Raw genomic sequence first — 12892 nt, 5'->3', positions numbered from 1 at the left:
CTCCCCCTGTTTCCCTCCCTCTCCCTCCCTCTCCCTCCCCCTCCCTCCCTCTCCCCCTCCCTCTCCCCTGTTTCCCCTCCCCTCCCTCTCCCCCTGTTTCCCCTCCCTCTCCCCTCCCTCCCCCTCCCTCCCTCCCTCTCCCTCCCCCTGTTTCCCCTCCCTCCCCCTCTCCCCTGTTTCCCCTCTCCCCCCTCTCCCCTCCCTCCCCCTACCTCCCCCCACCTCTCCCCTGTTCCTCCCTCCCCTCTCCCCTCCCTCCCCCTACCTCCCCACCTCTCCCCTGTTTCCCTCCCCTCCCTCTCCCCCTCCCTCTCCCCCCTCCCTCTCCCCTCCCCCCTCCCTCTCCCCCTCCCTCTCCCCCTGTTTCCCCTCCCCCTCCCTCTCCCCCTCCCTCCCCCCTCCTCCCTCTCCCCCTGTTTCCCCCTCCCCTCCCTCTCCCTCCCTCTCCTTCCCCCCTCCTCCCTCTCCCTGTTTCCCTCCCTCCCCCTCCCCTCTCCCCCTCCCTCTCTACTGTTTCCCCTCCCTCACCCCCTCCCCCTCCCCTCTCCCCCTCCCTCTCCCCCTGTTTCCCCTCCCTGAGATTGCGTCCGTCAAATAAAGTTGGTTTCAAATGTTTAGCATCTTGGTATAGTATAGTACTTACAGTGTATGTGTTCTGAAATTAAATGGTCACATTTTCACTAATAGGTTGTTCTTATTAAGATGGTTTAAAATGTGTACAGCTTCAACACAGTTTACAGTAAGTGTTGATCAGCTTGTTTGATGACAGACACAGTGAATGTGAAATACTCTGATTCTTATTGTGCCCATTTTTCCGGCTTTTAACACAGTTAACTGATCATCACGGATCTAACGGCGACGTAAAGCTCCTAGCCAATGATTACACCAATCCATGAAGTGTACAAGTGCACACTTTGGGGTTAAGGGTGGAAGAGGTGAGATGCAGCCCTACCCTGTACCCGATCCTCTTTCTCACCTCTAAACTCCACCTCTTTACTAAACTGTGTGTGTGTGTGTGTTCTCTGCTGAACTCCACAGGCCCACCAGCTGGATTCCACCAAACATTGCCTGCGTCTCAAGTTCCTCATGGATAACCAAGTCCAATTCTACATCCCTAAACCTGACGAGCAGCTGTGTGACTTGGTACGTTTCTCATTTCCTCATCACAGACGATCTCCTGTCACAGTCTTAGCATCCCACTGAGATGACACACACACCAGCTTAATAAATAAATTAGACTCCCTCCTCGTCGTATTCCGTTCGTGCTTCTTTTTGTAACAAGACATTCCTGTTCCTTCTCTCTTTCTCTCTCTCCTCTCTCTCCTCCTCTCCTTCATTCTCTCTTCATCTCTCCCTGTCCTTCTCTCTCTCGCTCTCTCTCTCTCCTTCTCTTTCTCCTTCTTTCTCTCTTCTCTCTCTATCTCCTTCTCTCCATCTCTCTCTCTCTCTTCATCTCTCCCTCCCTCCGCTCTCTCTCATTCCCTCTCCCTCTCCTTCTCTCTCTCTTTTTCTCCATCTATCTCCTCTCTCCTCTCTCTCTCTCCTTCTCTCCACCTATCTCCCTCTCTCATTCCCTTTCCCCTCCTTCTCACTCTCCCTTTTCTCCATCTATCTCCTCTTTCTCTTCTCCTCTCTCTCTCCTTCTCTCCACCTATCTCCTCTCTCTCTCCTTCTCTCCACCTATCTCCTCTCTCTCTCTCCTCTCTCTCTCCTTCTCTCCATCTATCTCCTCTCCATCTCTCTTTCATCTCTCCCTCTCTCCTCTCTCTCTTTCATTCTCTCTCCTCTCCTTCTCTCTCTTCCTCCTTCTTTCCATCTATCTCCTCTCTCTCTCTCCTTCTCTCTCTCTCTCCTTCTCTCCACCTCTCTCTCTCCTTCTCTCTCTCTCTCTCCTTCTCTCCACCTATCTCCTCTCTCTCTCTCCTTCTCTCTCTCTCTCTCTCTCCTTCTCTCCATCTCTCTCTCTCTCTCTCTCTCCTTCTCTCCATCCATCTCTCTCTCTCTCTCCTTCTCTCTCCCTCTCTCTCTCTCTCCTTCTCTTTCTCTCCTTCTCTCCATCTCTCTCCTTCTCTTTCTCTCCTTCTCTCCATCTCTCTCCTTCTCTTTATCTCCTTCTCTCCATCTATCTCCTCTCTCTCTCTCTCCTCTCTCTCTCTCCTTCTCTCCATCTATCTCCTCTCTCTCTCTCCTCTCTCTCTCTCTCTCCTTCTCTCCATCTATCTCTCTCTCTCTCCTTCTCTCCACCTATCTCCTCTCTCTCTCTCTCCTTCTCTCTCTCTCTCTCTCCTTCTCTCTCTCTCCTCTCTCTCTCTCCTCTCTCTCTCTCCTTCTCTCCATCTATCTCCTCTCTCTCTCCTTCTCTTTCTCTCCTTCTCTCCATCTATCTCCTCTCTCTCTCCTTCTCTCCATCTATCTCCTCTCTCTCTCTCCTTCTCTCCACAGCTTTATAAAGAGATAGAGCTGGCTCCAAAATAATCAAAGTCATCAGTTCGACAGGGATGAATCCTGTATGATTGGCTATGGTAAGGATGAGTCCTGTATGATTGGCTACGGTAAGGATGAGTCCTGTATGATTGGCTACGGTAAGGATGAGTCCTGTATGATTGGCTACGGTAAGGATGAGTCCTGTATGATTGGCTACGGTAAGGATGAGTCCTGTATGATTGGCTACGGTAAGGATGATTGGCTATGGTAAGGATGAGTCCTGTATGATTGGCTACTGTAAGGATGATTGGCTATGGTAAGGATGAGTCCTGTATAATTGGCTACGGTAAGGATGAGTCCTGTATGATTGGCTACGGTAAGGATGAATCCTGTATGATTGGCTACGATAAGGATGAGTCCTGTATGATTGGCTACGGTAAGGATGAGTCCTGTATGATTGGCTACGGTAAGGATGATTGGTTACGGTAAGGATGAGTTCTGTATGATTGGTTAGGCACCCTATTCCCTATATAGTGCACTACTTCAGACCAGAGCCCTGTAGAACCCTATTCCCTATATATAGTGCACTACTTTAGACCAGGGCCCTATAGAACCCTATTCCCTATATAGTGCACTACTTTAGACCAGAGACCTTTGGCACCTGGCTAAAAGGACTATAAAGACAATGGGGTTGCATTTGGGATGCAGTAAATGTCGTTTGTGTTGTATCCTGTTGTTGACTTCCAGTCACATCTCAGATTTCCTGTCTTTCTTAGACCAATCCCTGTCAGGGCAGAGAAAATAAATCCCAGGTGATTTCGTGATGTGCTTTCAATTAATGAAGTGTTTCTCTCTCTTCTCACTCACTCACTCACTCACTCACTCACTCACTCACTCACTCACTCACTCACTCTCTGTCCCTCTCTCCCTCTCTCTCTGTCCTTCTCTCCTCTCCTCTCCCTCTCTCTCCGTCTCTCTCTCCTCTCCTCTCTCTCTCTCTCCGTTTCTCTCTCTCCGTCTCTCTCTCCTCTCCTCTCCTGTCCTCTCCTCTCCTCTCTCTCTCCGTCTCTCTCTCCGTCTCTCTCTCCGTCTCTCTCTCCGTCTCTCTCTCCGTCTCTCTCTCCGTCTCTCTCTCCGTCCGTCTCTCTCTCTCTCTCTCTCTCTCTCTCTCTCTCTCTCTCTCTCTCTCTCCTCTCCTCTCCTCTCCTCTCCTCTCCTCTCGTCTCTCTCTCCGTCTCTCTCTCTCCTCTCCGTCTCTCTCTCCTCTCCTCTCCTCCTCTCCTCTCCTCCAGGGTTTTCCATCTCAGTGGTAGAGGAGGATTTGGTGCAGCAGCTCTACATAACCGATGTAAAGGCGGGAGGATTGGCCTTCGCTAGAGGTTCATTACAAATCACAACTCAAATGAGTTTCCATCTCCATTTATCTGTATCTGAGTATATAACAGAACAGACAGAGCAGGGAGAGGACAATATGATTAGTTTCATGCCAGACAGAGGGGCAGGGAAGATATGATTAGTTTCATGCCAGACAGAGAGGAAAGGGAAGATATGATTAGTTTCATGCCAGACAGAGAGGGCAGGGAAAGGGACGATATGATTAGTTTCATGCCAGACAGAGGGGCAGGGAAAGGGAAGATATGATTAGTTTCATGCCAGACAGAGAGGGCAAATATGATTAGTTTCATGCCAGACAGAGAGGGCAGGGACGATATGATTAGTTTCATGCCAGACAGAGAGGGCAGGGACGATATGATTAGTTTCATGCCAGACAGAGAGGGCAGGGAAAGGGAAGATATGATTAGTTTCATGCCAGACAGAGAGGGCAGGGAAAGGGAAGATATGATTAGTTTCATGCCAGACAGAGAGGGCAGGGACAGGGAAGATATGATTAGTTTCATGCCAGACAGAGAGGGCAGGGAGAGGGAAGATATGATTAGTTTCATGCCAGACAGAGAGGGCAGGGAGAGGGAAGATATGATTAGTTTCATGCCAGACAGAGAGGGCAGGGAAGATATGATTAGTTTCATGCCAGACAGAGAGGAAAGGGAAGATATGATTAGTTTCATGCCAGACAGAGAGGGCAGGGAAAGGGACGATATGATTAGTTTCATGCCAGACAGAGAGGGCAGGGAAAGGGAAGATATGATTAGTTTCATGCCAGACAGAGAGGGCAGGGAGAGGGACAATATGATTAGTTTCATGCCAGACAGAGAGGGCAGGGAAGATATGATTAGTTTCATGCCAGACAGAGAGGAAAGGGAAGATATGATTAGTTTCATGCCAGACAGAGAGGGCAGGGAAAGGGACGATATGATTAGTTTCATGCCAGACAGAGAGGGCAGGGAAAGGGAAGATATGATTAGTTTCATGCCAGACAGAGAGGGCAAATATGATTAGTTTCATGCCAGACAGAGAGGGCAGGGACGATATGATTAGTTTCATGCCAGACAGAGAGGGCAGGGACGATATGATTAGTTTCATGCCAGACAGAGAGGGCAGGGAGAGGGAAGATATGATTAGTTTCATGCCAGACAGAGAGGGCAGGGAGAGGGAAGATATGATTAGTTTCATGCCAGACAGAGAGGGCAGGGACGATATGATTAGTTTCATGCCAGACAGAGAGGGCAGGGACGATATGATTAGTTTCATGCCAGACAGAGAGGGCAGGGAGAGGGAAGATATGATTAGTTTCATGCCAGACAGAGAGGAAAGGGAAGATATGATTAGTTTCATGCCAGACAGAGAGGGCAGGGAAAGGGAAGATATGATTAGTTTCATGCCAGACAGAGAGGGCAGGGAAAGGGGAGATATCATATGATTAGTTTCATCAGCCATCTCTATGCAATCTCCACTGAAAAGGGGATGCTCTCTCCAGTGTTAATGTTGAGGTCAATATGGGGGTGGTGAAGGATTTATTTATTTTTAGCAATGAATGGATATTAATGGCTCATTTGATAATTGTGCAAAAATGGACTAAAGAAAACAGTTATCTGACAGCCTCAAGTCTTCCGATTAGCATAACGATCCTCACGACTGGCATGGTTGAATATGACAACGCACTGAGAAGTGTTGTGATGGACATTTTTATTTTATTTTTTATATCATGTGAAGAAAGACAGCCCTGAGAATGTTCATCTTGTCTTCGTGTGGTAAAATAATCATCGGTTCATCAAATCAAATCTGCCCGCGCTTGGTAACGATATGAGAGTGTGGGGGTGTGTGGGTGGGGGGGGACGACGACATGACGACCTCCTTAGAACCCATTTGGCAGAACGCCCAGAATATGTTCTATAAATGAAGCTCGTTAATAATAAAGAATTAATCCATTTATTATTGACTTTGAGTGTCCCTGTGTAGAATTTCCATAACAGTGTCTTTGTCCCAAATGGTTTCCTATTAGCTACAGGTACCAGTCAGCAGTTTGGACACACCTACTCATTCAAGGTTTTTTTTATTATAATTCTAATTTCTACATTGTTGAATAATAGTGAAGATGTCACAACTATGAAATAACACATATGGAATCATGTAGTAACCCCCCCCCCCCCCCAAAAAAAGTGTTCAACTATTCCAAATATATTTTATATTTGAGATTCTTCTAAGTAGCCACCCTTTTGCCTTGATGACAGCTTTGCACATTCTTGGCATTCTCTCAACCAGCTTCACCTGGAATGCTTTTCCAAAAGTCTTGAAAGGGTTCCCACATATTCTGAGCACTTTTTTGGCTGCTTTTCCTTCACTCTGCGGTCCAACTCATCCCAAACCATCTCAAACGTGTTGAGGTCGGGTGATTGTGGATGCCAGGTCATCTGATGTAGCCCTCCATCACTCTCCTTCTTGGTCAAATAGCCCTTACACAGCCTGGAGGTGTGTTGGGACATTGTCCTGTTGAAAAACAAATGATAGTCCCACTAAGAGCAAACTAAAGGAGATGGCGTATCGCTGCAGAATGCTGTGGAAGCCATACTGGTTAAGTGTGCCTTGAATTCTAAATAAATCACTGACAGTATCACCAGCAAAGCACCCCAACACCATCACACCTCCTCCTCCATGCTTCACGGTCGGAACCACACATTTCAGATATCATCCAATGACCTACTCTGCATCTCACAAAGACACAGTGGTTGGAACCAAAAATCTAACATTTGGACTCATCAGACCAAAGGACAGATTTCCACTGGTCTAATGTCCATTACTCATGTTTCTTGGCCCAAGCAAGTCTCTTCTTCTTCTTGGTCCTTTAGCAGCAATTTGACCATAAAGGCCTGATTCACACGGTCTCCTCTGAACAGTTGATGTTGAGATGTGTCTGTAACTTCAACTGTGAAGCATTTATTTGGGCTGCAATTTCTGAGGCTGGTGAACTCTAATGAACTTATCCTCTGCAGCAGAGGTACCTCAGGGTCTTCTTTTCCTGTGGCGGTCCTCTTGAAGAAACTTAATTCTTGAAAAGAGAGAGAGAGATGTTTTAGTCTGGGTTTTCTGTATAGCACTTTGTGAAAACTTCTGACGTAAAAAAAAAAGCCTTCATAAAATACATTTTATTGATTCAGAAAAAAATCGTCCAACATCCAGCCATTATGCCATTTTCAGCTGTGCTGTGATTATCATATTTATTTTTGTTCAGCATGTACATCTCAGATGAGCACGAGTGAGCACACACACACTAATATACCGAGTTTGGCTCTTCAGGTCTGAATGCGGGCGATGAGATCTTGCAGCTGAATGGGAAAGACTCGTGCAGATTGAAGTTCGGGGACATGAAGGGGGCGTTTTCCCAGGCCTCTCTGTCCCTGACCGTCAACACTCTGCCCTCTATGGACCGACGACAAATCTGTTACCTGCCCCCCCGACGCTCTGACGCACAGGAAGTCCTCCACACAGACATCTTCTCTGTGAACCAGGGTGAGTTACAGTATTCCTCCACACAGACATCTTCTCTGTGAGTTACAGTAGTCCTCTATACAGACATCTTCTCTATGAACCAGGGTGAGTTACAGTAGTCCTCTATACAGACATCTTCTCTATGAACCAGGGTGAGTTACAGTAGTCCTCTATACAGACATCTTCTCTATGAACCAGGGTGAGTTACAGTATTCCTCTATACAGACATCTTCTCTATGAGTTATAGTAGTCCTCTATACAGACATCTTCTCTATGAGTTACAGTAGTCCTCTATACAGACATCTTCTCTATGAACCAGGGTGAGTTACAGTAGTCCTCCACACAGACATCTTCTCTATGAGTTACAGTAGTCCTCTATACAGACATCTTCTCTATGAACCAGGGTGAGTTACAGTAGTCCTCTATACAGACATCTTCTCTATGAACCAGGGTGAGTTACAGTATTCCTCTATACAGACATCTTCTCTATGAGTTACAGTAGTCTTCTATACAGACATCTCCATGAACCAGGGTGAGTTACAGCAGTCCTCTATACAGACATCTTCTCTGTGAGTTACAGTAGTCCTCCACACAGACATCTTCTCTGTGAGTTACAGTAGTCCTCTACACAGACATCTTCTCTGTGAACCAGGGTGAGTTATAGTAGTCCTCTACAGACATCTTCTCTGTGAGTTACAGTAGTCCTCCACACAGACATCTTCTCTATGAACCAGGGTGAGTTACAGTAGACCTCTATACTGATGTGTTCTCTGTGAGTTACAGTAGTCCTCTATACTGATGTGTTCTCTGTGAGTTACAGTAGTCCTCCACACAGACATCTTCTCTGTGAGTTACAGTAGTCCTCTATACTGATGTGTTCTCTGTGAGTTACAGTAGTCCTCTATACAGACATCTTCTCTGTGAGTTACAGTAGTCCTCTATACTGACGTGTTCTCTGCGAGTTACAGTAGTCCTCTATACAGACATCTTCTCTGTGAGTTACAGTAATCCTCTATACAGACATCTTCTCTGTGAGTTACAGTAGTCCTCTATACAGACATCTTCTCTGTGAGTTACAGTAGTCCTCTATACTGATGTGTTCTCTGTGAGTTACAGTAGTCCTCTATACTGATGTGTTCTCTGTGAGTTACAGTAGTCCTCTATACTGATGTGTTCTCTGTGAGTTACAGTAGTCCTCTATACAGACGTGTTCTCTATGAACCAGGGTGAGTTACAGTAGTCCTTTATACAGACATCTTCTCTATGAACCAGGGTGAGTTACAGTAGTCCTCTATACAGACATCTTCTCTGTGAACCAGGGTGAGTTACAGTAGTCCTCTATACAGACATCTTCTCTATGAACCAGGGTGAGTTACAGTATTCCTCCACACAGACATCTTCTCAATGAACCAGGGTGAGTTACAGTAGCCCTCCACACAGGCATCTTCTCTGTGAACCAGGGTGAGTTACAGTAGTCCTCTACACAGACATCTTCTCAATGAACCAGGGTGAGTTACAGTAGTCCTCCACACAGACATCTTCTCTGTGAGTTACAGTAGTCCTCTATACAGACATCTTCTCTATGAGTTACAGTAGTCCTCTATACTGATGTGTTCTCAATGAACCATGGTGAGTTACAGTAGTCCTCTACACAGACATCTTCTCTGTGAACCAGGGTGAGTTACAGTAGTCCTCTATACAGACATCTTCTCTATGAACCAGGGTGAGTTACAGTATTCCTCCACACAGACATCTTCTCAATGAACCAGGGTGAGTTGCAGTAGTCCTCTATACAGACATCTTCTCTGTGAGTTACAGTAGTCCTCTATACTGATGTGTTCTCTGTGAGTTACAGTAGTCCTCTATACTGATGTGTTCTCTGTGAGTTACAGTAGACCTCTATACTGACATCTTCTCTGTGAGTTACAGTAGTCCTCTATACTGATGTGTTCTCTGTGAGTTACAGTAGTCCTCTATACTGATGTGTTCTCTGTGAGTTACAGTAGTCCTCTACACAGACATCTTCTCTGTGAGTTACAGTAGTCCTCTATACTGATGTGTTCTCTGTGAGTTACAGTAGACCTCTATACTGACATCTTCTCTATGAACCAGGGTGAGTTACAGTAGTCCTCCACACAGACATCTTCTCTGTGAGTTACAGTAGTCCTCTATACAGACATCTTCTCTATGAGTTACAGTAGTCCTCTATACTGACATCTTCTCTATGAACCAGGGTGAGTTACAGTAGTCCTCCACACAGACATCTTCTCTGTGAACCAGGGTGAGTTACAGTAGTCCTCCACACAGACATCTTCTCTATGAACCAGGGTGAGTTACAGTATTCCTCCACACAGACATCTTCTCAATGAACCAGGGTGAGTTACAGTAGTCCTCCACACAGACATCTTCTCTGTGAACCAGGGTGAGTTACAGTAGTCCTCTATACAGACATCTTCTCTATGAACCAGGGTGAGTTACAGTATTCCTCCACACAGACATCTTCTCAATGAACCAGGGTGAGTTACAGTAGTCTTCCACACAGACATCTTCTCTGTGAACCAGGGTGAGTTACAGTAGTCCTCTACACAGACATCTTCTCTGTGAACCAGGGTGAGTTACAGTAGTCCTCCACACAGACATCTTCTCTGTGAGTTACAGTAGTCCTCTATACAGACATATTCTCTATGAGTTACAGTAGTCCTCTATACAGACATCTTCTCTATGAACCAGGGTGAGTTACAGTAGTCCTCTATACAGACATCTTCTCTATGAACCAGGGTGAGTTACAGTAGTCCTCTATACAGACATCTTCTCTGTGAGTTACAGTAGTCCTCTATACAGACATCTTCTCTGTGAACCAGGGTGAGTTACAGTAGTCCTCTATACTGACGTGTTCTCTGTGAGTTACAGTAGTCCTCTATACTGATGTGTTCTCTGTGAGTTACAGTAGTCCTCCACACAGACATCTTCTCTGTGAGTTACAGTAGTCCTCTATACTGATGTGTTCTCTGTGAGTTACAGTAGTCCTCTATACTGATGTGTTCTCTGTGAGTTACAGTAGTCCTCTATACTGACGTGTTCTCTGTGAGTTACAGTAGTCCTCTACACTGTGTTCTCTGTGAGTTACAGTAGTCCTCTATACAGACATCTCAATGAACCAGGGTGAGTTACAGTAGTCCTCCACACAGACATCTTCTCTGTGAGTTACAGTAGTCCTCTATACAGACATATTCTCTATGAGTTACAGTAGTCCTCTATACAGACATCTTCTCTATGAACCAGGGTGAGTTACAGTAGTCCTCTATACAGACATCTTCTTTGTGAACCAGGGTGAGTTACAGTAGTCCTCTATACAGACATCTTCTCTATGAACCAGGGTGAGTTACAGTAGTCCTCTATACAGACATCTTCTCTATGAACCAGGGTGAGTTACAGTAGTCCTCTATACTGACGTGTTCTCTGTGAGTTACAGTAGTCCTCTATACTGATGTGTTCTCTGTGAGTTACAGTAGTCCTCTATACTGACGTGTTCTCTGTGAGTTACAGTAGTCCTCTACACTGTGTTCTCTGTGAGTTACAGTAGTCCTCTATACTGTGGTCCTTCTGTAGCTCGGTTGGTAGAGCATGGCGCTTGTAACGCCAGGGTAGTGGGTTCGATCCCCGGGACCACCCATACGTAGAATGTATGCACACATGACTGTAAGTCGCTTTGGATAAAAGCGTCTGCTAAATGGCATATATTATATTATTATTATTACTGATGTGTTCTCTGTGAGTTACAGTAGTCCTCTACACTGACATCTTCTCTATGAACCAGGGTGAGTTACAGTAGTCCTCTATACTGACGTGTTCTCTGTGAGTTACAGTAGTCCTCTATACTGATGTGTTCTCTGTGAGTTACAGTAGTCCTCTATACTGACGTGTTCTCTGTGAGTTACAGTAGTCCTCTACACTGTGTTCTCTGTGAGTTACAGTAGTCCTCTATACTGTGGTCCTTCTGTAGCTCGGTTGGTAGAGCATGGCGCTTGTAACGCCAGGGTAGTGTTGTTAGGGAACATTTGGGAACCTGGTAATATTGATATGCTAGCAGGACAGCTGCTCACCATCTGTCTATGTTGTTGATGTTTGTATTGTTGTTGATGTTTGTATTGTTGTTGATGTTTGCATTGTTGTTGATGTTTGCATTGTTGTTGATGTTTGCATTGTTGATGTTTGTATTGTTGTTGATGTTTGTATTGTTTATGTTTGTATTGTTGTTGATGTTTGTATTGTTTGTTTGTATTGTTGTTAATGTTTATTGCTTGTTTGTATTGTTGTTAATGTTTGTATTGTTGTTGATGTTTGCATTGTTGATGTTTGCATGTTGATTTTTGTATTGTTTATGTTTGTATTGTTTATGTTTGTATTGTTGAAGTTTGTATTGTTGATGTTTGTATTGTTGATGTTTATATTGTTTATGTTTGTATTGTTTGTATTGTTGTTCATGTTTGTATTGTTGTTCATGTTTGTATTGTTTATGTATTGTTTATGTTTGTATTGTTTATGTTTGTATTGTTGTTGTTATTTGTATTGTTATGTTTGTATTGTTGTTGATGTTTGTATTGTTTATGTTTGTATTGTTGTTGATGTTTGTATTGTTTGTTTGTATTGTTGTTAATGTTTGTATTGTTGTTGATTTTTGTATTGTTGATTTTTGTATTGTTTATGTTTGTATTGTTGTTGATTTTTGTATTGTTTATGTTTGTATTGTTGAAGTTTGTATTGTTGATGTTTGTATTGTTGATGTTTGTATTGTTGATGTTTGTATTGTTGATGTTTGTATTGTTGATGTTTGTATTGTTTGTTTGTATTGTTTATGTTTGTATTGTTTGTATTGTTGTTCATGTTTGTATTGTTTATGTTTGTATTGTTTATGTTTGTATTGTTTGTATTGTTGTTCATGTTTGTATTGTTTATGTTTGTATTGTTTATGTTTGTATTGTTTATGTTTGTATTGTTTATGTTTGTATTGTTTATGTTTGTATTGTTTATGTTTGTATTGTTTGTTTGTATTGTTTGTTTGTATTGTTGAAGTTTGTATTGTTGATGTTTGTATTGTTTGTTTGTATTGTTTATGTTTGTATTGTTTGTTTGTATTGTTGTTAATGTTTGTATTGTTGATGTTTGTATTGTTGATGTTTGTTTGTATTGTTGATGTTTGTATTGTTGATGTTTGTATTGTTGTTAATGTTTGTATTGTTTGTTTGTGTTGATGTTTGTATTGTTTGTTTGTGTTGATGTTTGTATTGTTGATGTTTGTATTGTTTATGTTTGTATTGTTGATGTTTGTATTGTTGATGTTTGTATTGTTGTTGATGTTTGTATTGTTTGTTTGTATTGTTGAAGTTTGTATTGTTGATGTTTGTGTTGATGTTTGTATTGTTTGTTTGTATTGTTTATGTTTGTATTGTTTGTTTGTATTGTTGTTAATGTTTGTATTGTTGATGTTTGTATTGTTGATGTTTGTTTGTATTGTTGATGTTTGTATTGTTGATGTTTGTATTGTTGTTAATGTTTGTATTGTTTGTTTGTGTTGATGTTTGTA

At 43.5% G+C, this 12892-nt stretch overlaps 1 long non-coding RNA gene across 1 annotated transcript; it reads left to right on the top strand.

The window, feature by feature from the left end:
- The first annotated feature begins 2487 nt into the window (after window positions 1-2487).
- On the top strand, window positions 2488-7232 carry LOC124030125. The gene is made up of 3 exons (XR_006837901.1): window positions 2488-2522; window positions 3717-3803; window positions 7117-7232. It is a non-coding gene; the product is annotated as an uncharacterized LOC124030125 (long non-coding RNA).
- The last annotated feature ends 5660 nt before the right edge of the window (window positions 7233-12892 follow it).

Source organism: Oncorhynchus gorbuscha, unplaced genomic scaffold, assembly GCF_021184085.1.
Source record: "Oncorhynchus gorbuscha isolate QuinsamMale2020 ecotype Even-year unplaced genomic scaffold, OgorEven_v1.0 Un_scaffold_9326, whole genome shotgun sequence".
In the NCBI taxonomy this organism is placed as follows: Eukaryota; Metazoa; Chordata; class Actinopteri; order Salmoniformes; family Salmonidae; genus Oncorhynchus; species Oncorhynchus gorbuscha.
The sequence above is the reverse complement of the archived record's forward strand: the minus strand, read 5'-3'. Positions and strand labels throughout refer to the sequence as shown.